The sequence below is a fragment of the Dryobates pubescens genome, chromosome 20, assembly GCF_014839835.1.
Source record: "Dryobates pubescens isolate bDryPub1 chromosome 20, bDryPub1.pri, whole genome shotgun sequence".
Taxonomy (NCBI): Eukaryota; Metazoa; Chordata; class Aves; order Piciformes; family Picidae; genus Dryobates; species Dryobates pubescens.
In genome coordinates this window covers 4,969,040-4,995,389 of record NC_071631.1, presented here as the reverse complement: position 1 = coordinate 4,995,389, position 26,350 = coordinate 4,969,040, and positions in this window count along the sequence as shown.

Below are 26,350 nucleotides of genomic sequence, written 5' to 3'. Positions count from 1 at the left end.
CATTTTTTTTTTGTTGTTGTTTAATACTAGTAATTAAGCTCTAGTAATACTAGTAATTAGCTCTTCACTAGTAAGTGAAGAGCTAAGAACTTAAATGCAAATAAATCCTGGAGCAGCAGTTTCCACACTTCCCTCCATGGGCCACCATGGAGGGTGCAGAAGCTGATACGGGATATTCCACGTGTTGTGGGACACAGCAGGAGAGAGATGATGCCTTGAAAGGATTCTTTTGAGTTCAGTCCTGCCTGAGCATCCACTGCAGAGCATAATCATATTCTTGCAGGTTGTAGCTGGAGCAGTGTCACAGAAAAACCTCCTTTGCTTGCTCTGAAAGCGGAAGCAGCTCTTGCCAAGTGAACCACCCAATGCCAGCTGCATGACATGAAGGAAAGCACTTGGAATAATTCAACAAACAATAAAAACAGTTATTAGTTTTATGTGTTCAGCATATTTGCAAGGATATTTAATTGCTATAATAAGAGCCTGGGAAATCTGAAGGCAAATACACTTTAATTCACAGTAAATGAACACCTATATTTACTCTGAAAAGGGTTGTCTTGCTTTTCTTTTGCTTGTGCTGGCAGAAGGAATGTAACAGGAGCAAGTGGGTTGCCTCCTTCCATCACAGAAAAGACTTCACTTGCTCAGCACCTTGGTTTCAGCCCTCTTAATTTTTCTGACAATGAAATTCAATTTTGCTTGCTTTGGGTCACAACCACAGCAAACCTGCGAGCAGAGTGCTGTGAGAGAAGTGGCACTCTGAGCTCAGGGAGGCTGTCTGAAGATCTTGCAGCAGGTCCGACACAATTCATAAGGAGACTTTTCAGCCTGGGTGAATGAAATCATCAAACCTGGCAGTAAATAAAGTATCAAGGTCCTTTTGATGGTCTTCAAAAAAAAACCAACAACCCACCACCCCAACTTATTAACATAAACCAGAATTTACTCCTGCAGCTAGAGCGAATGCACTTGTGAACCAAAAGGGCTCTTGGATAGTAGTTTGCCAAGCACAGAACCTACATTTAATCACTGGGATACAGAGACTGCTTGCTGTCTTTGGCTTAAGCCTGAGAAGAGACAAAGGGAAATATTTGTTGGTTGACCTCTGGCCCCAATACAAAATATAGAGAGAATAGTGATGAATCTCCAAAGCCTGCTGGCGTGGTAAAGTGCTTAGTATTCTATGAAAAAACCATCATGTATTCCCTAAATAGTTCATTTTGTTTTCTAAAGTTCTGAAAAACTCAGGTTATTGAAATGCATGTTGTTGCATCGATTTTTCTAAAATGCACCTTGTTATCTTTTCTTTGGTAATTGGTGACTGGTAATGACTTTGGCAATTTAACATGTTCTTGCAGACACTTTTCCCATTCCCCCAGATAACTGAAGTCAAGAGAGAGGGCCTGTCTGTCAATCTCTGATGCCTGTCAACCTGCCTGATTGACAGGTTTTGGTCCCACAATAGAGACCATTTCTGCAGCCCCATTCTGTTATTTTCTTCTTCCTTAATACTTGTGGGGGATGGTGTTTGCTTTATAATCTGTGTTTAAAATCCAACTTGGAATGAGGCCAGTTCCTGAGAAATTATCACAGTCGTCTTAGCTTTGCATCAAGACAATTCTCTGGAGAGAATCCTTAAGCTGTGATTCCACCTCCCCAAATTACCTTTGCTCAAATTCTAAGCTTTATTGCGCCTCTAGAATCCCCTTCAAAATCCAACAAAGAGGCTGTGAGGTCTGCCTACTAGGTTTTGATGTAAGAAGTGTCATTTGTTTGTGCTTTGCCTTTTATTTGGCAAGTTCTTGGTCATAGGATAATGGGCAAAGAAATTTTTTGCGTGCAAGGAAAGTGGGTAAAATGTGTGAGACCGGGAGGAAGGAAGGAGAGGAATATTTGTGTTGGGAGGAAAAAATTCTAAGGTAGAACACGTGGAAAACTTCTGGAGAGAAGTGTAAGCCTAAAGAGGAAAGTAATGAGTCTGTCATTGTTTAGAATCACAGAATTAACCAGGTTGGAAACAACCTTCAAGATCATCAAGTCCAACCTATCACCCAACACCATCTCATCAACTAAACCATGGCACCAAGTGCCTCAATCAGTCTTATTTTAAACACTTGCAGTCATGGTGATTCACCACCCCCCTGGGCAGCCCATTCCAATCTCTCGTTCTGTGAAGAATTTCTTCCTAACATCCAGCCTAAACTGCAAAATTGTTTTAGAATCATAGAATTGTTAGGGTTGGAGGGGACCCAAGCATCATCCAGTTCCAACCCCCCTGCTATGGGCAGGGACACCTCACACCAGATCAGGTTGCCCAGAGCCACATCCAGCCTGGCCTTAAAAACCTCCAGGGATGAGGCCCCCCCACCTCCCTGGGCAACCTGTGCCAGTGTCTCACCACCCACATGGGGAAGAACTTCTTCCTAACATCTAGTCCAAATCTACCCATTTCTAGTTTTGTTTCATTCCTCTTAGCCTATCATTACCTGACACCCTAAAAGTCTCTCACCCTCCCCATTTCCCCCCTTTTTCTCCTCAAATCCCAGGGCACCTGGACTCTGTTGGAGTCTCCTCCCACCCCAGGTGTGGCCACTTGGCCCTCCCCACCCGCTCCCCTATTTAATCCCTCCCAGGAAAGGCAGAAGCCCCAAGCTGAGCCCATCTGGGCTGGAGGATCCTCCTCTCATCTCTGGTTAGTGCCCACAGTGCACACTGGGTGATGGTGGTGGTGACAACAAAGGCCGGGGGGCCTGGTGGCCCCCCGGTTGTTAGGGCAATGATTGATGACTACTCCAATATCATCGCTGGCTGGGGCTCCTCACTGGCACTGGGCTCCTCTGGGTGGTATCTTGAGGGTCTTTTCCCTGGTTCTGGGATGGCTGCAAAAATGATGGTGGTGGAGCCCCAAAACTGTGTGTTCTTACAAGCATTCTAACCACCTAGGCATTAATTGATGTGATTGTGAATTAGGACTGTGCACTGGGATGGTTTCTACTGAGAGTTGCACTTAAAGTTTTAGGACTTTTTTTGGGGTTTGATGAAAGAGAGTGTGAGAAATGGCTTCTCTATTAAAATAATTATCATTGATTTCAGGGGAGCAAAAAAAAACCCCAAACAACAAACCCCAACACATTCTACTCAAACCCTAATTATTTTAATTTTAAATATAGGAAATGATTCAATGTGAGTCTAAAAAGCAGTTGCTCCTACTGCAACTTATGGAAGTAAACGGAACTGCTGTGTCAGTTTGTCTGCCCATAGTTGATGTCATTCTACTTGGTGTAATTTCCACAGGAAAAAGAAAGGAAACCAGAGGTGAAGAGCTGCCCTGTCAAGCTCTGAAATACCTCAAAGGTATTTACAAAGAAATAACCCCATACCAGCAAGGTTATGCTGATTAATCACACTATCAAATGTAACTCTTGGTTCTCCTAGCGCCTGTGAAGCTTGGCTCTGAGCAGTGTGTTGAGCAAAAACCTGTGAGTATTTTGGTATTGTTGATTTGTATCCTGCTCGCTGTTTTCAGGCTGAGGATTCTGTTGGGCAGATACAAGAGCTGGATGCTAGACTCCAATGCTTTGTGTTTGCAAAGGGCTGTTCAGTTTGTTCTGTGGTTCTTTTTCCCCCCCACTAGTTGTTTATGGAAATGTGGAGGGGGGGGGGAGGAAACAACAAACCAAAAAGGATGTGTTTAATAAAACTAAGATCCTTCTCTTCTGGTAGCTATGTGTTCATAACAGCTGAGCTTGAACTAAAGGAATAAACCATAGCTAAACTTGGTTCCTGTAATAACAAATAGAATAAACTAACCCAGTGCATTTTGGTGGTGGTGGTTGGATGTTGCAAAGCCTAGCTCAGGATAAAAATGAGCTCACTCCTTCATAGAGTGGCCATGAGCCTCTGCATCAGGGAATACAGAGAGCATGTAGGAATGACAGCCGTGTGGAACTAAGAAACCACATCTCCACTGTCATTTCCTTTCCAGGGGAGTTCTTTCCTGTCTCTGCTGAACCATTCAGAATGTGTAGTTCAGGGAAAGTTGTAATTTTCTAAGCTTTGGAATAGGGGGCAGTAAGGTCACAGCATTCCTTGAACAATTTTTGCTCTCTTACTGGTGGAGTACATAGTGTTAAAATGGCTTAGAATGACTGCACCTCTGCTTTTGAATCAGGACTTAGCACTCATACTATGGTAAGCTATAGAAAGACACAGAAATTGTGTGCACTCCTATTAAATAAGACCATTCTGAAATGTGTGCTGTATGTTTAAAAAAGATCCCACTACACAAAGAATGGCAAAAATCCATTTTATGCTTTCCTGTTTGAACACACAGGGGAAGCTAACAGATGTGTATAGGAGCACCCCTAGTGTGGGAACCTGAGGAAAACTCTTGGTTGTGCAACCAGTGATTACAGACTTGGTACCACCCTTGTGTGCTAGGTCTGTGGAGATGGCTCTTTGGTCCTGTAGAGAGGGCTACAGCAAATGCTTTCTAGTCCTGTGGAATACAGGGTGACAGAGCTCTGGAACAGCCTGCCCAGAGAGGTTGTGAAGTTTTCCTTCTCTGAAGACTTTTCAGGTCTGCCTGGACACATTCCTGTGCAAGCTGCTCTGGGTGACCCTCCTTTAGCAGGGGAGGTGGTCTTGATTATCTTCAAAGGTCCCTTCCAATCTGTACCATTCTGTGTTTTTGTAATACCCTTTCTGACACTGAAGGGGTAGAATAGTCTCCAGAGATCTGTTTCTCCTCTGTCTCAGAGTTCTAGGAGAGTCATTTGGCCTGGCCTGGCTGTGGTCTGTACATTGTTTGAGTCATCAGAACAACACTGGTGCTACCAGCCCTTCATTTGCAATACCTCTTGTGAACTTTATGTGCAAAATAATCATTCCCTAACCCCTCTTTTGTTTTTAAGAATTGCATTAAATTAGGCACTAGTTGGTTTTCAGATGTTTTGATCATGTGCTTGTATTCCTGCATGCAGGAAGTGGAAATCCTTGTTTCTATACCTGCATGAAATCTTTTTCCTTCTGAACTCAGCAGATCCAGTTTCTAGTTATGCCTCACAGTTAAGCTCCTGGTGGCTTGGCACCATTTTGTGACCCCTCTTTAAATTCCTCCTGCTCTGTTTTCTCTCATATAAAGCAAACAAAATTGAAACCAACATTCTGGAAGAGGCCATGCTATGGGTTAATATTGGCACTGTTGGTTTCTGTCTCGTTCTTGGTGGCTCCCAGCAATCCTTTTGCTCTTCTGATTGTGCTGCACTTCCAGCAGAAGGCTTTATAGAGTCTTTCCACAATGGTGTGCTAAGTTGTTGCTCTCAAATGAGTATTCTGACATGTAGCTGTGGAAAAGTGAATGTGTAATGGTGAAAAGATACAGAAATTGGCAGTCAGGAGCAGATGTACAAGAAAAGGATCTAATTAAAGGCTTTTGTCAAAGGAGTTTGTGGAGCTAGCACTGGTCCAGAGAAGATGAGAGATAGAAGAAAGAAAAATAGCTGGTAAATAAACCTGAGAAAGTATGTGGCTGTACTCTAAATGTGATTGAGAGTGGTTAGGGCTCCTCCCATCGCAAAGTCATGCCTGGTCTAAGGCTGGCATGTGCAGCCCTGTGACTATGCACTGTGACAGACCTCATCAAGCCTTGGGTTTGTTTATCTTGCTCTTAATCAACCTGCTGCGGTTTTGCATAGGTAACCAGAAGCCTGCACTGACTGCCACAAACTGCCAGCCCTCAGTTGTGAAATAACTTTGTAAAGCAGAGCAGTTTAAGTGAAATCAATATGTTATATAAAACTTAGTCTTGGCTAAACAACCATTGACAGTTCAGAGCAGCCTGAGCTTCAGATGAACCTGCCCCATGTGTAAATGAAAAGTCTTCTGTATTTAACCTTCTGATTTTCACTGTGTGGAATATGATGATGGAAGCCCTGGTTTTGCACACAATATATTGATAGATTTATCTCATTTACTGTACTTTTGTTTGTCATGTCTAAGGACACTAATGAGTTGTTTTCAGGGGCTAATGAGAACTGTAATGGCTAATGGATGTTTACAGCATCACTGCATTTTCACCATGTGATAATGTGAAAGCCAACTTCAGTTCCTTCAAGTCTTTAATTGGTACCATCAGAGTCTTTAATTACATTTCATCAGACAATAAAAATCTCAGAAATTGGGGAGGAGGAGCTGGTGATCCTGCTGGAGTGACCAATTGCTCTGCTGGCTTTCTTTGGATGCAAGTTATAAACTGCTATGAAAGTCCTTGGAGAAGTAATTTTAAAACAGACTCAAACCAGATCCAGATTATTTTTGTTTCCCATTAGTTCAACTGTGAAAAGAAGAAAAGTGAGCCTGCCAAGCTTTTTAGTTTCTGAGATATTTTCAAAATCTCTTCATTTATAAGATGGGAAACCTTAACAGCTTAAAAAAAAGTAGTGTTTCCCTTGGTCATAACAATCCAGCTTTGTAGGCAACAGCAATAAGGGCTTACCTCTTCTGGTTTGGACATGGGTGTTGGATCGAAGGTTGGGCTGGATGATCTTAAGATGTATAAAAACATATAGAACCATAAATATCTGAGGACTGGGTGGCAAGAGCAAAGGGACAGGCTCTTCTCTGTTGCACCCTGTGATAGGACAAGGGGCAATGGAGGTAAACTACAGCACAGGAGGTTCCACCGCAACATGAGGAGGAACTTCTTCACTGTCAGGGTCACAGAGCACTGGAGCAGGCTGCCCAGAGAGGCTGTGGAGTCTCCTTCTCTGGAGACTTTCAAGACCCACCTGGATGTGTTCCTGTGTGACTTGTGCTGGATTCTATGGCCCTGCTCTGGCAGGGGGGTTGGACTCGATCTCCGCAGGTCCCTTCCAACCCCCAACGTCCTGTGACTTTTGAGGTCTCTTCCAACTGGTTGTCTTCCTAGAGAGTTTGGGCTTTTTTTAATTACTTTCCCAATAGTCATAGCATCTACTCACCAGCTTGGGGCTGCATATTCCTGTACATGAGCATTTGACAGATGCTTGCAAACACCATTTCCTGTCTCTCATTCACTGCAGATTTTGTCTGCTTCTTCCTCCTATTTAGGATGTTCAGGCAAAAGGGAATAGGAGTGACTTCATTCTGTTTTCCCACTGTAGAGTCATCTTTGCTTTGAATACCCTTATTGGTAGACTACTAAGTCATTCCATTCTTTCTTCCTTCTGTGCTATCTCCAAGTTCACTTTTTTTCCTCTTCTTTGTATAACAGGGATCAGTTTTTCTGGGCAGTTACCCATCTGTCTTCTCCTACAATGAGCAAAATGAGATAATGGGCTGTGCCTGAAGAACTCTGCTGCACTGACCAGTACTACCAGTGTAGTACTACCAGTGGTAGTACTGCACAGACTTTTTTTGTGGGGGGGGTGTGGTGTGTTTGTTATCTGATACACACTCCTCTATCAGCCTCTTCAACACCAATCTGGAGCCAGATTCCTGCCTTCTGATGTGTGTTGGATAACAAATGAAGTCGGTGAACAGCAACAGCTTTTTGCTGTGGATAGAGATGTCTGCAATTTCAATACCTCACATAATGCTCCTTTTCTTCCTCCACTGGTTTTGAGTGTGCAGATGTTTCCCAGTTAGTTATTATTTAAGTGAGCAGCTTCTTGCGAATGTGTTAATTAAAACTTGCTGTCCGGAATCTCTTGGTACAATTTGCAGTGTAATCTGTAGCCTCTAGTGCATCATTGTATCTCTATTAAAAGGAATTCTATGTAATGATGCTGGGATTTAATTAGTTTCCTTGCTGGTGTTGTAAAACATAGTGATAAATGAGCTAACAGGTCCATGGATCATTATTCTACTAGAGATGAGCTTATTAGCTGATTATGAATCATTAGCAAAGTCTACATGGGATTTGCTTATCTAATTCAACACAATTTTGAACATTCAATACTCTACATTCATTTCTTTCAACTAACAACATTGTATTTAGATTGTAATCTTTGCATCCTTTTATTCAGGGAATTTTCTTCTTTAGTGGTGAATTCTAATCATATTGCAAGTGCTGTGGCAAGACCTCGTGTCCATCTGTGATGAATCCAGAGCTGTGTTGTGAGGTTTTACACAACTGCATTTTTATTGTATTTTTAATTTGGTTTGGAGTATGGAATCATAGAATGGTTTAGGTTAGAAGGGACCTTAAAGATCATGTCGTTCACAGTGCATTAGCGGTTGGAAGGGACCAGGGCAGGTCACACAGGAACAGATCCAGGTGGCTCTTGAATATTTCCAGAGAGGGAAACTCCACAATCCCCCTGAGCAGCCTGTTCCAGTAACTCTGTCACCCTCACAGGGAAAATTTTTTTTCCTTATGTTTACATGGATCCTCCTGTGCCTCAACTTCCACCCATTGCCCCTTGTCCTGTCAGTGGGCATCACCATCCTCTTGGCACTTGCCCTTTCCATATTTCTAGACATTAATGAGGTCACCACTTAGTTTCCTCTTCTCCAGACTTAAGACACCCAGCTCCTTCAGACTCTCCTCATGAGGAGAGGACCTCCAATCCTGGCTATACAGTGAAAAGCTGAGGATGGTCATGGCACAGGTGCTGCCATCATACACTGTGCCATAAACACAGAGTTAAAAAGGAAAAAATCAGTGAAAAATTCATCCCAAACTGGCAGCTGAAAGTGGATACCATTTCCTTGCAGGGTTTCCTCTCTTATGAATATACTATTTACAGAGCCATTAGTTCTAATCCTTTCTGATCTTTTGTTTAGCATGTCAGAGGTAAACATTGCTTGTGTTGTCCCTGTGGGAGCAAAGAGCGCATGATTTGGGGTTTGATGCTATCTTCTTTCTCTGAGACAACGTGTTATTTCTTCTTTGAAAAGATTTGTGAAATGACAGAGATTTCCAGCAACAGAAACATTCTTAATAGTTAGGGAAAGAAATGGGTGTTGCAGAGAATCACAGAAACATTCAGGTTGGAAAGGACCCTCAGGATCACCAAGTCAAACCCACAACCCTACTCTACAAAGTTCACCCCTAAAACATATCCCCAAGCACCACATCCAAATGACCTTCAAACACATCCAGGGTTGCCTAAACCATATCCCCAAACACCACATCCAAACGACCTTCAAACACATCCAGGGTTGGTGATTCAACCATCTTCCTGGGCAGCACATTCCAATGCATGACTACTCTTTCCATGAAATTTTCCCCCCTGATATCTAGTCTAAATCTACCCACCTGCAGCTTGAGGCCTCTTGTTCTATCACTAACTACCTAGGAGAAGAGATCAGCACCAACCTCTCCACAACCTCCTTGTGGGTAGGTGTAGGCAACAATGAGATCTCCCCTCAGCCTCCCCTTTTTCAAACTAACCAACCCCTGCTCCTTCAGTTCTCTTCATCAGATTTATTCCCCAGGCCTTTTCCTATCTTCATTGCCCTTCTCTGCACTGGCTCCAGCACCTCCCATGCCCTTCTTGTACTGAGGTGCCCAAAACTGGACACAATACTTGTACTCACCAGAGCTGAGTACAAGTGGACAATCACCTCCTTACTCCTGATGAAGAAAAATAGATTAGAAAGGCTTGGTGTAAGATATAATGGGATAGTAACAGCAAGTGAAATGCTGGAGATTTTCAATATCCTTCCTGGTGCAGCTGGAAAAGTTGATAAAGCCTTGAGTTTCTGTTTAGGTGAAGAGAATTGGATGTGATCATTAATCACAGTAATTAGCTGCACTCAGATCTTTATGTAATTATGATCTGCTACTATACAATTTGTTAATTTAAAATCACTCCATTTCTGAATAGAAATCATTGTACAAAATAAGTTAATCTGGTTTGGTTTCTATTTTTGTAAGCAACAGATTGGCTGCAATGCCAACATAAAAACACCACCAAATTGTATTCTTTTTATAATTAGGATAAAATATTTCCCCTCCAATGTAATTTTTCACAAAATATGATTTGGGTTAGGGGTTTGTTTTGTTTGTTTGTGGTGGGGGTTTTTCTAAGCTAAATATTTGTATCCTAAGAATCATCATGAATAATATATATATATTTTTTTTTTTTTCCTCTCCCTATCAGCCTCTCAACAGCTCTGGAAGCAATGTGACTGTTTATTGTGTAGAGCACATTCATAAGCAGTAGGATATGGACATTTAAATGAATTGAAACAAAGCAGGTTAATTATTCAGGGACCTCAGACTAAAGTAAGTTAAGTCACAAATAATGCAATCGTCTGCTCTCATTATAACCTGAATGTCCCCAGATTAGTGAGCGTTGCCCCTCGCTCTTAGAGCAGTATTTTCTGTCTGATTAGAGGTTTGTTTGCCTTTGTAGTATGTAGTTTGCCGTGTTCAAAAGCAGAGTCCCTTTTTAGACAGGCATTAGTACCTTGATAGGGACAAATCCATGTTTCTGCTCTCACAGCCCTGATTTCTGGGTTCTGTAGAGGGCACCTCAAATGTGGTTAGGCAAAATCATTCCTTGAAGATCATTATTGCTGCCTCTGTAAATATCTCTAATGGCAAACAGCAGAGAATAATAAATTTTAGAGCAACGTTCACAAAGCTTTATCTTCTCAAGGTGATGCCCTTTAACAGAGGACGATTCATGGTTCTTAGTTCAGCAGTTCTGTCAAGTCTGAGGCAGTCATTTGATTTCACTTTTATACATATGCTTAGGTGTTCAGAAAATTACTGTATGTAGAAGAGAAGTCCTGAATACCATAAGGCTAGGGTCAACAACAAGGAGGGAGATTTCCAACTTCTGATTATTGATGTTTTCTGTGATCTGAATTTATTCTGACTTTGACTTACTTCAGAGAGAACAGAAACATGCACATATATGAATGTTATTAGAGCTTGGATTTCCATTTTAAAGGATCTCTTCATTGCTAGTTGTTCATGTGCTGGAAACAAAATGTTTGGGGTTTCTTTCTCTTGCAAGATAAAGGCTAGTTTGAGAGAGGTTTGTTTTGTTTAGTTGGATTTTAATTTCATGACCATCAATGAGTGGCCTGGGTGGAAGCAAAACACAAGAGTAAGTTACTTTCCCTAGTGTTTTAGAAGCTCTCTCTGTCATCCATCTTTTGGCTGTCTGATTTTACAGAAGATGATGCTTCTACCTTAGCAGAAGCCAGTGAAGTAAGTCTCTGTGAATAAGGGGACAATTGTAGACCAAACAATGGTTTGTTCCAAATAATCTTCATCGAATGGCAGAATAAAGAGGATAGTGGAATACTGGAAGGGGTTGTCCAGGGAGGTAGCTGAGGCCCCATCCTTGGAGATATTCAAGGAGAGGCTTAACAGGGCTTTGAGTAACCTGAATCTAGTGGAAGATGTCCCTTCTCCCTTCAGGGAAGTTGGACTAGATGGCCTTTGGAGGTCCCCTCCAACCCGAACCATTCTATGTATAAATGAGGGAGACTTGACCTCCAAACTACCTGTACTATCACCTAGAAAGGCTGGACCAGGTGATGCCTGGGGTCCTTTCCAACCTGGCATTCTGTATATCTCTGCCAGGGTATGTTGAGGTGAGTCAGGATACAATGGACCATTGGAATGGGCTGCCCAGGGAGGTGGTGGAGCCACCATCCCTGGAGGTGTTCAAGAGGGCATTGGATGTGGCACTTGGTACCATGGTTTAGTCATGAGGTCTGTGGACAGGTTGGACTTGATGATCTTTGAGGTCTCTTCCAACCTTGGTGATTCTGTGACTGTGTGTCAGTGTCATTTCATGTTGCATCAGTGTGTGTAGCATTGAGCTTCACTTGATACCTTGCAGACAGTGACTAAGAGCAGGCCCGTGGCTGCTCAGAAATTTGGAGCACTGGGTTTCCTTGAGCAATACTGGATGTGCTTCTCTCTACATATGGTGAGAAAGCAGGTCCCAATCTCTGATTAATCTTACAGGGCTTAGCATTCTCCTTTTTATGACCATCTGCATGCAGAGCCAGAACTGCCTTTGGCTTTTCCCACTCCCATTTTTTCATCCTTGTGTTCTGTACTCTAAAATTCCATAGAAACACTTAAATCAGATTCCCATTTCATAGATATTGGGCCAACCCCCTGAAATTGCCACTTAGTTTATACTCAGACTCTATCCATGCAAAATTGCCAGTGAAGTCAGTGAGATTTGTGCTTGATTCAGGAAGGTGGATTTGACTCAGTGTTTTTAAGACTCAACTGGCATTAGCCACAATATAAGTTAAAGGAACTGGGCTAAGCCAAAATCTCCACATGAGCTTCACACGCACGTAAGGAGAAAAAAGGGTTGCAGCTGAGTCCAGCTGACAGTTGTAGAGCATTTGATGGGGTTTTTCTTTCCATTCATGTTTTTCATGTCATGCTTTTCCATAATCACAAAGTGTTAGTCTGTAGTGTTGTCTTTATCTTAAACTAGAGCAACTCAGAAAGAAGCAAGCAACTGAGTTCCAGGCTTTTTGCTGTTGAACTATAGTGTGTTTTCCCCAGGAACTGTGGAATCTTGCATAGCAGCTGTAATTAACTCCAACAGGTATTTAATGGAGATTTAACAAGACAGTTATTGTATGTTAATTAAATGTCAACTGATTGCTAAGAGGTTTTGGAAATTATTGAAGTTTACTAATTATCTGATAGATAAATCAGTTTTCCATGTGAATAACTCACATCTGTGTAAGCAATAAATACGCTGGTAGATAATGTATATTGTCACATTGAAATGAGAGATGTGGTGTGTTGAATATGCTTCTTGCATCTGTCCAGCACAGGCAGGAAGGAAACAGTTTACCTCTTACACTTGACAATGGATTTTTGCTAAACACAACCCAGCTGTTAGTGCAGAAGATGCAGGTCATGGGAGCTGGGAGTACAGCAATAAGGGGTCTCAAGTATTTTGCCTGAAACATCTGTATGGAGACAGAGAAGGACCACGAACGAATTAGAATGCTAGGGGTTGGAAGGGACCTTTAGAGATCGTTCCAGTCCTACCCCTCTGCTTTTAAAGCAGGGTCACCCAGAACAGGTTGCACAGCATCACATCCAGGCAGGTTTTGAAAGGGGAAGAGGATCCACAGGCTCTCTGAGCAGCCTACTCCAGTTCTGTCATCCTCAAAGTTTTTCCTTATGTTTACACTTCAGGGAGTTTCCAGTTTGTGCCTGTTGCCCCTTGTCCTGTCACTGGGCACCATGAAAAGAGGTTGAGCCTATCCTCCTACCTTCTGCCTTTAGCTCTTGCTAAGCATTGAGATCCCCTCTCAGGCTGCTCTTCTCCAGGCTCAACAGCCCCAGGTCTCTCAGCCTTTACTTGTAAGAGAGATGCTCCAGGCCCCTCAGCATCTTTGTAAGGTTTGATGGACTCTCTCTCCAATAATTCCTTGTGTCTTTTGAGCCGGGGAACCCAGCAGCTCACAGCTCTCCACCCTTCCCCCAGGGTTTAAAATGAGAATGTGTCCTGTCCTGTAGCAGCCAAAGAAAATCTCAGGTCTTTCTCTTCCCTTCAGAACAAAGCCTGCATTGTGATGCATAGACTGCTTTTCCTTTATCTGTCAAGAATGAGTGCTCTGGAACGGGAGTTTTGTTTTCAGAAACGTTTTTGGCATCAGGCATGCATTCAGACCCTTACAAATGCATCAGTACATTCTGTGTATTACCGATTATTAATCAGTACTCAGTGTATTAATGAGGAAAGTAACTGTAATCAGCTCTGATTTATGCAAATTAAATACAACCCTCAGACTCTTGGTCAGTTGCCAGGACAGCCTGCAGTGGTGAAAGCATGGATGACACATTTTGGGTCTAAAAAGAGAGAAGGAAAAAAAGAAAAGAAATCAGAAAAAAAAAAAGAAGCTATTTTTCTAGCATAAAGGTTCTTATGCTAATAAAAAATATTACAGATCTTTGAGCTTCCCCTCTTAATGACATGGAAGACACTGGATGTGCCCCTTTTACAGGTGGTTAGTGACTCAGACCACCTGAGAGATGCAGACAGTTGCCTTAGAGTGTAGAAGTGCAGGTTTTAAAGTGGAACACTTAATGCTGCTGTAACTAAGGCTTGGTGTGAAAGACCTTTGCACAGGAATGGGCCTGAGAACAAAATTTCTTTGTCAATTATACCACAGTAGGGTATTTGAAGATTTCTTTCTGTGTTTTTGTACTTGTAATGGCTTGAGCAGGTTCTTCCCTCTCCTCAATCATCTCTCACACCTTTAGGTAAAGGACTTACTTTGCCATCCACTTAAGGCTGGATCCATTTGCCATAATTTACTTTTTAAAATGCAGTGTAGCAAAGCCACTTTGAAATGCAACAAAAAAAAAAAGGATGAAAACAGACTCTCAGCCTAGCAAATTGCTTTATTTCCTCTAATTCCTTTATTCCTCCCTATTAGGGAGAAAGTGAAAGTACGTCCCTCGCGGTGCTATGAAAAGAGCAGACTCATCCTGCAGTAGAAAAGAATGAATGATGAAAGGAACTACTACTCTGAGCCAACACCCATGACCTCTGATGACAAAGGGAAAGGTGCTTCTTTATTTGTACTGAAATCTTTCTGGAGCTCAGCTTGGGTGGCAGGCATGCTCTGTCCTGCTCTGTTCAGGATTAGTGGATTATCTCTGATTCTCTCAGTCTAGGAGTTGAGCACAGCTGCCCTGGGCCCTTTGTCATGGAGACTTTTTATGTCTTCGGCATTCTCCAGCCTTGCTTCTCCCTACAAGCCATTGTGCTGTTCACTTGTAGGAGACAATAGCTTAGAGATGCACACTGACCGAGTAAACCTGCAGCAATCAATGGTATGGTGCATGTGGCTGACAGTGCTGTCGATGGATAATCAATAAATGCTTCCTGATGGCTTCTCTGCATCTGGCATATTCAGTGAGTAAATCCAATCTTTCTGAAGATAATTTGGCCCCAGACCTCCATCAATTACCTTTGGTTTATGGCTTGTCCAGAGAGAGATTTAGACAGACCATGAGACCATGTTTCAGCCAACTTAATACTTCTGTTATGCATTTACTAACTACAGACATTGATAAAACCTCCTTAACAGGTTTCAATGTTTGCTTGTTTTTACTTGGAAAAAATGAAAATCATCCAGGTTGTTGAACAAAACTGGACCCAGTACTGACCCCTAGGGAGCATCACAGGTTTCCACCTGGACTCTGCTTTTTTTCTCTTGAGGCATTGTGATCAGCAATGCAGAGTCCACACAATTCCACACATGAGCTGAAAGTTCTCTGCTGTTAACATTCACTCATTCCTCTCACCTTCAGTTCTGCAGAACAATTTGCCCTCCTTGCTGGTCTCCTGAAATGAGGCTTTACTCTTCTCTCTGCTGATGATTTACCACACTTGGGCTAGCTTAGTCTCTGAAGCTCAGCACCCCCAATTGTTCCTCTGCATTCCCCCTCTTGCAGCAAACAGAGGCTGTGAGATAAACCCAATCCTAACTCTTTATTATCACAGAATTGTCAGGGTTGGAAGGGACCCTAAGAATCATTTAGTTCCAACCCCCTGCCATGGGCAGGAACACCCTCTGCTAGGTCAGCTTGCCCAGAGCTACATCCTTAAAAACGTCCATTTTCTTTTAAGGTTAATGAAATGAATGGTTTAACTCACAGGTTTTACCTCTGGCCCTTTAAAAACTATTTTAGGGGCTTCCCTTGTCCCTTTTTATTACAGAATGAAACAGAGGTGCATACATGGCCAGGTGTTTATTCCAAAACTCCTGCTTCCCTCCTTGCAGCCTCTGTGTGGAGCAGTTCTGTCCCATTAGTAGGTTATTCACAATTGTAAGCAACGATGCAGGAAGGATAACTGCATCAATCTAAGCTGCCTGTAAATGCAACAGTAATTTAGCCAGTAAATTACAACCCAGCACTGTCTTCCTATCTTTTCCTGTTTGCTCCACTGTCATCTTTATGGTTCACCATTCAGGCTTTCTGTATGCTGAGCACAAAACAGCTAAATCAGGAACTTTAGGCTAAAGTGAGGGGATGAATTCTAACCTCTGTCTGAGCCAGCCCCCAGTGATTGGTGAAGCGACTCTTTGATTCTGCTATATCATAGCTTTCTTTTCTTTTGACTAGGCCATTGTCAGATTGCTGTTGACCTCTAACCCCACATACACAAACCTGAACTCTGGATTAGGCTTCCCAGGGAATAAACTATGGGCAAAGTTGAACTACTAGCTGGAATGAGGGGAAATGGTTGATGCTGCCATAGTAACGTGACCTCGTAGTGTCTGCCTGGAACAAAGACGGTTTTCTTGTTCTTTTTTCTGCCCCTGTGAGTGTTTAAGCCCCCCTGCTGTTTCTCCACTTGGGAGAGGGACCAATGCTGTACATCACACAGTGGAAAAAGAGATTGCTCTCCCCTGCTAAAAAGTAGGGCAGGAAACTAGGGAAATCAGGTGATTCCCCAACAACAACAAAATAACCCCCGACACACACCCACCCAAACAACAAATCAAACCAACAAACAAACCCCCAACCCCTAAATAATAACAACAAAACCACAGCCCACACAAACAAAAAGGAGGTGGTGACCTTTTGGTCAATTTCAGTTTGTAGTTTTCATTTCACATACTCATCCCAAGTTTTTAACTTGGATAATCACCCCCAGGTTGTAGCTCCAGCCATATTTCTCATCCAGGCCTCCTTCTAATGGTATCTTAGAAAACTGCTAAAATGTTGCCTAAATCAATGTAACTCTGGGAAGTTTAAAGCACATTGCTCCTTTGGAGAGAGATGGGGACCTCCAACTCTAGTAGAATTTGCTGTTTGGGTTTTGCCTTGTCCTAATTTTAATTAGGAATGCAGAGTAAATTAAGTGATGATGCATAATAAGCATGGAGTTTGCTTTTTTTTTAGACTGTGCCAGACTTCAGTAAGAGATGTCAAAAATGGGCATTCAATAGCAATGAGGGGAAAAAAAGGAATCCAAATGCTTGAAACTGGGAAAGAAACAAAGTGAAGCGGAAAGGGGTTGGTATGGAAGTCTGTGGCTTCCTGCATGGTAAAGGTGATGCAGTTCTAGATCCCCGGTCCTAAAAGGACATCATAGTACTGTATGAACCAGCGAATGATACCACCAATGGATAGGGGCCTTGCATGGTTTCTGTATGAGAAATGACAGAGAGCCAGGAAAAGGCATTGGAGGACGTGTGATAGGCTAAAAAACTCAGTGTGCACTGTCTTTTCGGTGAGTGATCTGGAGGGTGTCAGATGTAGCTCTTATTGATGTCTATAACCACCTGAAGGAAGGTTGTAGACAGGTGGGGTTTGGTCTCTTCTCCTAGGCAGCCAGCAACAGAACAAGAGGACACAGTCTCAAGCTGCACCAGGGCAGGTTTAGGCTCAAGGTGAGGAGAAAGTTCTTCCCAGAAAGAGTAATTGGCCATTGGAATGTATTGTCTAGGGAGGTGGTGGAGTCCCTGTCCCTGGTGGTGTTCAAAAAAAGATTGGAGCCATGGTTGAGGTGTTAGGTGATAGGTTGGACTTGATCTATGAGGTCTCTTCCAACCTGGTTGATGCTGTGATCTACAAAATTAAGAGTGCTATAGAACTTCTCACATCAGTGCACATGACCTTGGTCTCAAGAAGTCTTCAAGCTACTAAATATTATTAGGTGGGAAAGAATTTGGGGAAAAGAACACTACATAGCATACCTGTTCCTAGGCTCTTCCTTGGGCATAAGCTAAGGAATTCCACCACTGCTGCCTGTCGTAACTTTTGCAGCGTACTGATCATGTCATCATTGTTTCTGGATGCAGCTCCCTTAGTTTAGACACAGGAAGAATCAGGTAGAAACCAGTAATGCCTGCTTCAGCAAATGGCAACATGTCAAATTGATTGTTATTCCCTTAATTTGCATATATCTTTACATGAGGGGAAGAGTCAAGGGAGGAAGGCTCTGTTACACATTTGATATCAATAATTATTAAAGACTACTCTGTCACCAAATTGGGACTTTTTCAGTAATGCAAGAAGAGCCACAAGGATGTCAGGGGGCTGGAGCTCTTGTCCTATGGAGACAGACTGAGAGAGTTGGGGCTAATGCTATGCTCCCTTTTAGGGCAGTGCTCTACTATGTCTAGTAAACCATTTGTAGTCAGCTAAGGAAATAGGAGTAAAGGGAATGGGAGTCACATCACTAATTTGCACCAAGGCTTACCCTGGGAAACAAAAGAAGGTAGCCCTTTTAGGGACTCTCCAAATGGCCTAGCCCATTTTCTGTCTTTCACTCAGCTTTTGTTCTGTGACATTGTCACTTCCCATTCCTCTCTAAAGTGTGTGATAAGATGGAATATTGCATCACTTTGCCATCCTGCAGCAAAGGAAAAGTCTTCTCTCAGGTTCTCAGAAGAGCAGCTTCAAATTATCCTCTCATTAGTGATGATACATCCCTTTTGAACACTGTGCCTTTCTAGCCTACTGCTTCAACTTGAACATTAGGAGATAACTGCCTTCACAACATATGTCATTACTCATTAAGGGACCCTTCCTGGATTATGGCTGAGGTTTAATGTCCTGTTAAAGACGTTTAACACTTGCAGTTTTGGTTTTAATTTAGGAAGCAGCATGATCAAAGTGTGCCCTGAGAATTTCTCTCCGATTTGGTGGAATGTGCAGGTTGGCCTGCTCAGAGGAGGTGATCCTTAAATTGAATTGCAGCCCTCCAAGGCGTGTTTGGATGTCAAGCACTGCCATGATCTGACGTGTTAATGGCTTTGAGAAAACAATGTGTTTCAAAGGTAATTGCTGAAGCAGTGAGTTCCCAGCAATATTTTACTTAAAAGAAATGTGCTGCTCCTCCACGGTGCAGACTGGTACAACACTGAACAACTGAGTGATGCAAATCTCTTCTTGCCTTTTAATAGTCATTAAATTCTTCTAATAGACTGGAACAGGGCCTCTCTCCTACCCATTGTTTGGAGCTGAGAATAGTATTTGAATCAGTCGTGATGCTGTTATTGCAATTGGACTTCAGAGTCTCACCACCCTTGTGCTGAAGATCTAAGATCCAGTCTAAACCTGCTCTCCCTCAGCTTAAAACCATTCCCACTTGTCCTATCATTAAACACTCTTTATGAAAAGTCCCTCTTCAACCTTATTGTAGGATCCCTTGAAGTAATTGGAAGGCAGCTCTAAGGTCTCCCTGGAGTCTTCGTCCCCAGCTCCCTCAGTCTGTCCTCATAGCAGAGGAGTTCCAGCCTTTGGATCATCTCTGTGGCCTCTTCTGGACTCACTCCAACAGCCCTGTGTCCTTATGATGAGAGCATGAGAAATGGACTCAGCATTTGGGGCAGGGTCTCACAAAAGCAGAGTACAAGAGGAAGAATCCTCTCTCTTGCCCTGCTGGCTGCACTCCTCTTGCTACAGCCTAGGATACAATTTGCCTTCTTGCTGGTTGCTGCTGTTGTGCTCTTGGCCAGGCTTGCAGTGATTCTGAGTTGTATGAATCACATCAGCTCACACACAAATTTTCAGTGTACAGCAAGGAAACACTGAACAGAGAGCACAGAACAGATGCTGCATCAGGCCAAAAGTCTATGTAACTCAGAAGTCTGGCTAAGGGGGAAGAAGTGCAGGTGCTAGGGGATGAAGGTTAGAACAGGAGGTGAGAACTGAGTGCAAGGGTTCGCGATGTACTGATTTGTAGGTGAAGAAAAGCACTAGATCACTTGCCTGTGGCTCTGAGAGTGAGTTTTCTGGAGAATGTTGTCCCTGTGCTGGTGCTTTTCCAGGTAGGATAATCTTTGTAAAATTCCCTTTGTTCCCTCAGTGCTCTGAGTCCACTTTCAAAATCCATGCCAGGTACCAGCGGTGCAGGAAATCAGCAGCCTGAGTCTCTTCCACAAGAATGCAAGAGTTCCTGAAGACTTCTATCCTTGAGCAGGTTTGGGACGAATGCTTGACAAAAAGGGTTAACCAGCAGCCCAACCAATTCGCTGCAAAGATCTTCAAAGCAAATCAGATTTTTTAATTATATCAAATTAAGGTTATTAAAAGTTAAGTTCTGAACTGAGAGCATTTTCCCATGAAAGGTGCTGCAACATCATTATTTCTCCCCAAAATGCACTTACTGTACATTTCTCAAAGCCATCAGCCTTGATTGAAAGCTAATGAAAAAGCTGTCCTGCGTCAGTTTATTCCTTGTATCCATTAAGAATAATTACAGCTGAACAATTTTTGATGCCTGTAACCTTCGCAAGTGTTGCTAATGGCATTATAAATTGCTCCTTGTCCAATGACTACAGTCTGCAGCTTAATTCAAAAGCGCTCTGTCAACAGGGCTGATTTGTGTGGCTAATGAGTGCGTTTAAAACAACAGCCTGGGCTCATGCATCCTAATGTCGATAAGAGGATGTGGTTCAATAAAGAGGCTTGTCCGTAATAATTAGCAGCGACAAATGCTCTGGATTAGACCGATCGCAGGGCTAATAACTCTTTCAGCCCCTTGCAGGAGAGGGGGGGAGGAAAAGTAAACTAATAAAATAAAGGGGGGGGGGGGGGGGGGGGGAAGGCAAAAAGTTTCAGCTCTAACTTTTCTGAGCTTAGATTTAGCTTTGAAGGAAAGGTCTGCTGTAAGCTGATGAAGTAAATATAATCACAGAATCAGCCAGGTTGGGAGAGACCTCCGAGATCATCAAGTCCAACCAATCATCCAACCCTATCTAATCAACCAGCCCGTGGCACTAAGTGCCTCATGCAGGCTTTTCTTAAACACCTCCAGGGACGTTGATCCCACCACCTCCCTGGGCAGCGCATCCCAATGGGCAATCTCTCTGTGAAGTTCTTGCTAAGATCAAGCCTAAACTTCCCCTGGTGCAACTTGAGACTGTGTCCTCTTGTTCTGGTGCTGGTTGCCTAGGAGAAGAGACCAACCCCCACCTGGCTACAGCCTCCCTTCAGGTAGTTGCAGAGAGCAAGGAGGTCTCCCCTGAGCCTCCTCTTCTCCAGGCTAAGCAACCCCAGCTCTCTCAGTCTCTTCTCACAGGACTGTGCTCCAGACCTCATGCCATTCTCTGGATGTGTTCCAGCATCTCAACATCTTTCTTGAATTGAGGGGCCCAGAACTGGACACAGGACTCAAGATGTGGCCTCACCAGTGCTGAGTACAGGGCAGAATGACTTCCTTGCTCCTGCTGGTCACACTGTTCTTGATCCAGACCAGGATGCCATTGGCCTTCTTGGCCACCTGGGCACACTGCTGGCTCATGTTCAGCTGCTGTCAACCAGTACCCCCAGGTCTGCATGGGGTTGTTGTGTCCAATGTGTAGAATGTAAATCTTCAGTACACGCTGCATTGGTAGAGTCACTAAGCAGTCCAAGGTGTCTGGAAAGGCTGTCAGTTTTACGGAAACAGCTTTTTCCAAGTGTGTCTCAGTGCTGTAGTGGGGCAACTGTCATTAGGATGTGAGGTTTGTTCAGCCTTGAGAAAAAGCGGCTTAGGGAAGGGACCCAAAGAGATCATTCTGTCTGACCCCCCCGCCAGAACAGGACCATGCAATCTAGCTCAGGTCACAGAGGAAGAGATGGGCTTTGAGAAACCTCCAGAGAAGGAGACTCCACAACCTCTCTGGGCAGCCTGTTCCAGCGCTCTGTGACCCTTACAGTAAAGAAGTTCCCCTTTATGTTGAGGTTGAACCTCCTGTGCTGCAGCTTACATCTATTACTCCTTGTCCTATTCCTGGCAGCAAGTGAGCAGAGCCTGTCCCCTCCCTCCTGACACCCAGCCCTCAGATATTCATAAAGATTTATTAAATCTCCTCTAAGTCTCTTCTTTTCCAGACTAAAAAGCCCCAGGTCCCTCAGCCTCTCCTCACCAGGCAGTGCTCCAGTCCCCTAATCACTCTCATAGACCTCTGCTGGACCTTCTCCAGCAGATCCCTGTCCCTCTTGAACTGGGGAGCCCAAAACTGAACACAGTACTCAAGATGAGGTCTCACCAGGGCAGAGAGTTGGTGTTGGTATTAATTTGGCTGTTTCATTAAATTTGGTTTCATTTCAGCGTAGGGATCACAACACATAATTCACATAATTGCAAGAAATGCCTTTCCCCACCCCCCCAATTTCCTTTAAAACTTGGCAGAAAATATGGCAGAAGGCAGAAATGTGAAGAAGAAAGTATAAAATACGGGGGGTTCTGTTTGAGAGTAGCTCAGGAAAGCTGGAGGCTGCTCTAGAGTGTTTTGGGTTTCTTGCAAAAATGTATTATGATGATTTCCTGTCAATGAGTGCTGTAAGGAAACCAAATCAACCAACCAAAACCCCCGGCCCCCAAACAACAAAACAAGACACCCCCACCCCCCCCATTCCTGAAAGTGTAAACTGTCAGCAATTACTGCTTTATATCTGCAAATGAAGGTGAATCTAAGTGATGCTAATAACAAAGACAAAGGAAAACACCTGGGCATATCCTGGTTTGCTATTTAAATATATTCCTCCTTTTTTATATCAAGGAAAATGGGGGGGGGGGGGGGGAGGGGGGAATGTTCCTCTTGATAAGAGCATCACTTAATACTTCAAACATTTGTTCTTGTTTTGCCCAGACAGTAAATTTATTACTCTCTTCCCCTCCCCCCACCTTAATTTAGACAGATTGAAACCACTAAATAAAACTGAAATTCAAGTGCAAACAAATCTCAGCTAGAGAGAAGAACCTTTTCTGGGAATATTTTCCTAAGAATATTTGGGGGTGGGGGGGATGGGATGCATTTAAATTATTTAACTAAAGCTGACTTGACAGAGCAATGAATTCAGTATTATTTTGCTGCACAATGAAATAATGGTGCAAGATAATCAGTCATAGGAAGAACTCTGGTAATGTAAAAATAGCATCTTGAAAATGTGCTGTGAGAACAGGACACATCCTGCACTGTGGCTCTTCTCTGAGGTATGTGCAAGCCAATACCCTGGTTTATTGCTTTGACAGTTTTTTTTTTCTTCCCTCCCACCTTGCTTTCCTCTTTCTTTCAGAGTTCAATATGGAAAAAGAAAATTGCAAGTTAATAAGGGATGAGGTATAAAAGCAAAAAGGCAGAAGAAGGGTTAGGTTCAGGTTCAAAACCAGTCAAGTCAGTGGGAGCCTGGAAGCACATTAATAAAATTTTACCAAAAGGAGAGGGGGAAGGGGAAAAAAAAGCATGTGAGTGAGAGAATATCTAGGGCAGAGGAAGAGTGAGAATATCTAGGGCAGAGGAGGAGTGAGAAAGGGAAAAATCACCTTACTCAGAGGGGGAAGGTAGCTTGACCTCCCCTAAAAATGCAGAGAGCTTGATTCAGTGCTTGTTAGAAATGAGAGAACCCAAGAAACAGAAATCTCTTTTAACTGTTTGAGTTTAACTTGTGTATTTATGTCTCCTGTGGGTTCTTTTAGAAGAAAAAATAATCATCTGTATTTACTGACTTTGCCCCTGCCATTCATGATTTTCTATCCCTGTGATAATATCATACTTCTCCTATGCTGCTTTCGTTCCAAACTGAAAAGACTTGCTAGTTTACTCTCTCCTTAGATGAAATATCTCTGATGATTGCTGTGCCCTTCTTTATCTCACCTAATTCTGCAAAGATTTGGATATTTGTGTCCTCCTTGAATGTGTCCAAATCAATTCCTACCTATCTGTGAAATTCACTTTGGAATAAACTACCAGAGCTTCACCGTGGCTGCATAGACGCAGCAGAAAACCAGCTTATGAAATATGAGTCAGCTGAAAGCAAACCTGCTGTGAGTGTCTCTGAATATGTTTCCCTTTGACAACTCAGAGGAAGCTTTCAAAAAAAGCCCCCAACAAACAAACCATAAAATAATGTATTAGAGGATAAAGAGGAAATCCAAAGAAGTTTTGGTTCTTGTATCAAAGCAGTGCAACATTCAGGACTGTAATTGCAGTCTGCTCGGTGCAGGCTCTGTTATCCATGACATGAGAGGTCACAGAGAATAAGAGGAATAATAGGATGTTTTGGTAAGGGTTTTGCTTGGTTTGGTCACACTTGCCACATTAATTTGAGCACATTTGCCACTGCACTTGGAGTTTGTTAACAGAGTTTGAGAATTTTTCTGTTAGTGTGCAGTGCTGATGTTGTCAGTTTAGAGTGTAGTTAAAAACATGTGCAGTCTCAAGTCACAGAATGCCAGCTTGGAAGGGACCCCAAGGATCATCTGGTCTACCTTTTCTAGGTAACAGTACAGTTGAAATGAGCTGGCCCAGCACCCTGTCAAGCTGAGTCTTAAAACTGTCCAGATTAGGGGAATCCACTGCTTCCCTTGGGAGATGATTCCAATGTCTGACTCTCCTGGGGAAACATTTTCCCTTGGAATCCAAAGGGAATCTCCCCAGCAGTAACTTGTCCCCATCACTCCTTGTCTTTCCCATGTGACTCGTTGTAAAAAGGGAATCTCCATCCTTCTGGCAGCTACCCTTTATGTGCTGCTCCATGGTGACAAGGTTTCTCTTCAGCCTTCCCTTCCTGAGGTTAAACAACCCCAGTTCTCTCAGCCTTTCCTCACACAGCAGGGCTGCCAGTGCTTTTGGATGCAATTCTCAAATGCCCAATTTCTGCATTAGTCAGGGTGGCAAATTGGTCATTTTTGTTATGTTAAAAAGGTTTAGAACAGAATAGGCTAAAGAAAATGTTATTTTTGAATGGCATATCTTCTCCTTTTATTTTGCATTTGGGGAACAGCTGTCCAGCAGGTCAGCCCTGTGTGTGTACATAGAGGTAGATTTCTGGAAGGAGGGGTTCTGAAACCATTGCTTACCCTTTGGTGTCAATAAAGAAGGAGAATTGGGAAAGGGTGGAACTCTGTCAGTTATTCCCACTTGTAGGATTGTTTGTCTTGTTCAATCTGTAATTCCACTCTATTTCTTTCAGAGTGACTGCTCTGGTGAAGGTAAAGCTTTGTTAATTTGCAGGTGAGCCATGAAACTGTTTGTGGATGCTCCACATTGTTAAAGCCAGAAGACTGTTGCTACCTCTTCTAGGAGGGAAGTCATCTGTTAAGAGTTTTCTTGGTCAGGGGAGTGGACACATTTCCAAAAGGTGAAACTCTGGATGCTAAGTATTCAGAGACTTTACTCCTTATCAGTTTGAGCAAAATGAGACCAATCAGTTACCTACAATGAGTGATACCCTAAACTTTCTCAATGCTGTTAGCACAATTGGTTTTCTCCTTCTCACTGAATTGTGCAACAAGCACAGACTTGAGATCCAGTTGCAAGGGTAACAGATTTCTCTAGAAGTTATAAATACTTAATAAACTCTGAGTTTCTACAAATACTTTGCAATAGTAGTTCTGTGATGAAAAAACTTAGACACTCTGTTAGGCAGGAGAGCTCTATTGTCCCAAGTATTCCTCTCTCTTCTGTATCATGCAAGTCACTGAAAAGGGGCTCTTGATGTGCCCTTTCTCAGAAGCCATATGCTTGCAAAAAGGATTTGTTTATTTTACTACCCTTACAACCAAGTTAAGAGCAACTCTTATACTTCAGTTTGGTCTGAGTGAGTGTTTGCTGTGATTTTCATGATACTTGTAACTGGGATATGGTGACTCTTTTCATGATACTTACAATTTAAGAAGGACATTGAGACATTTGAATGTGTCTGGAGAAGGACAACAAGGCTGGGGAGAGATCTCAAGCACAAGCCCTAGAGGCTGAGGGAGCTGAGGCTGTTTAGCCTGGAGAAGAGGAGGCTCAGGGGAGGCTTTATTGCTCTCTACAACTACCTGAAGGGAGGTTGTACACAGGGCTTGGCACAGGTTGAGAGTGTGTCCTCTTGTTCTGGTGCTGGTTGCCTGGGAGAAGAGACCAACCCCCACCTGGCTACAACTTCCCTTCAGGGAGTTGGAGAGAGCAATAAGGTCTCCCCTGAGCTTCCTCTTCTCCAGGCTAAGCACCCCCAACTCCCTCAGCCTCTTCTCCTAGGGCTTGTGCTCCAATCCCCTCCCCAGCTTTGTTGCCCTTCTCTGGACACACTCCAGCAGCTTGCCATCTTTCCTAAACTGAGGGGCCCAGAACTGGATACAGGACTCAAGGTATGGCCTGACCAGTGCTGAGTACAGGGGCAGAATGACCTCCCTGCTCCTGCTGGCCACACTGTTCCTGATGAAGGCCAGGATGCCATTGGCCTTCTTGGCCACCTGGGCACACTGCTGGCTCGTGTTCAGCCTACTATCAACCAGCACCCCCAGGTCCCTTTCTACCTGGCTGCTCTCCAGCCACTCTGACCCTAGCCTGTAGCACTGCATGGGGGTTATTGTGGCCAATGTGCAGAACCCGCCACTTAGATGGTTCAAAAGATATTTCTTGGCACTTGCTTGTCAGTTTTTTGCCTTGTGGTATTTTTTCTTTTCCCCTTCTTTAG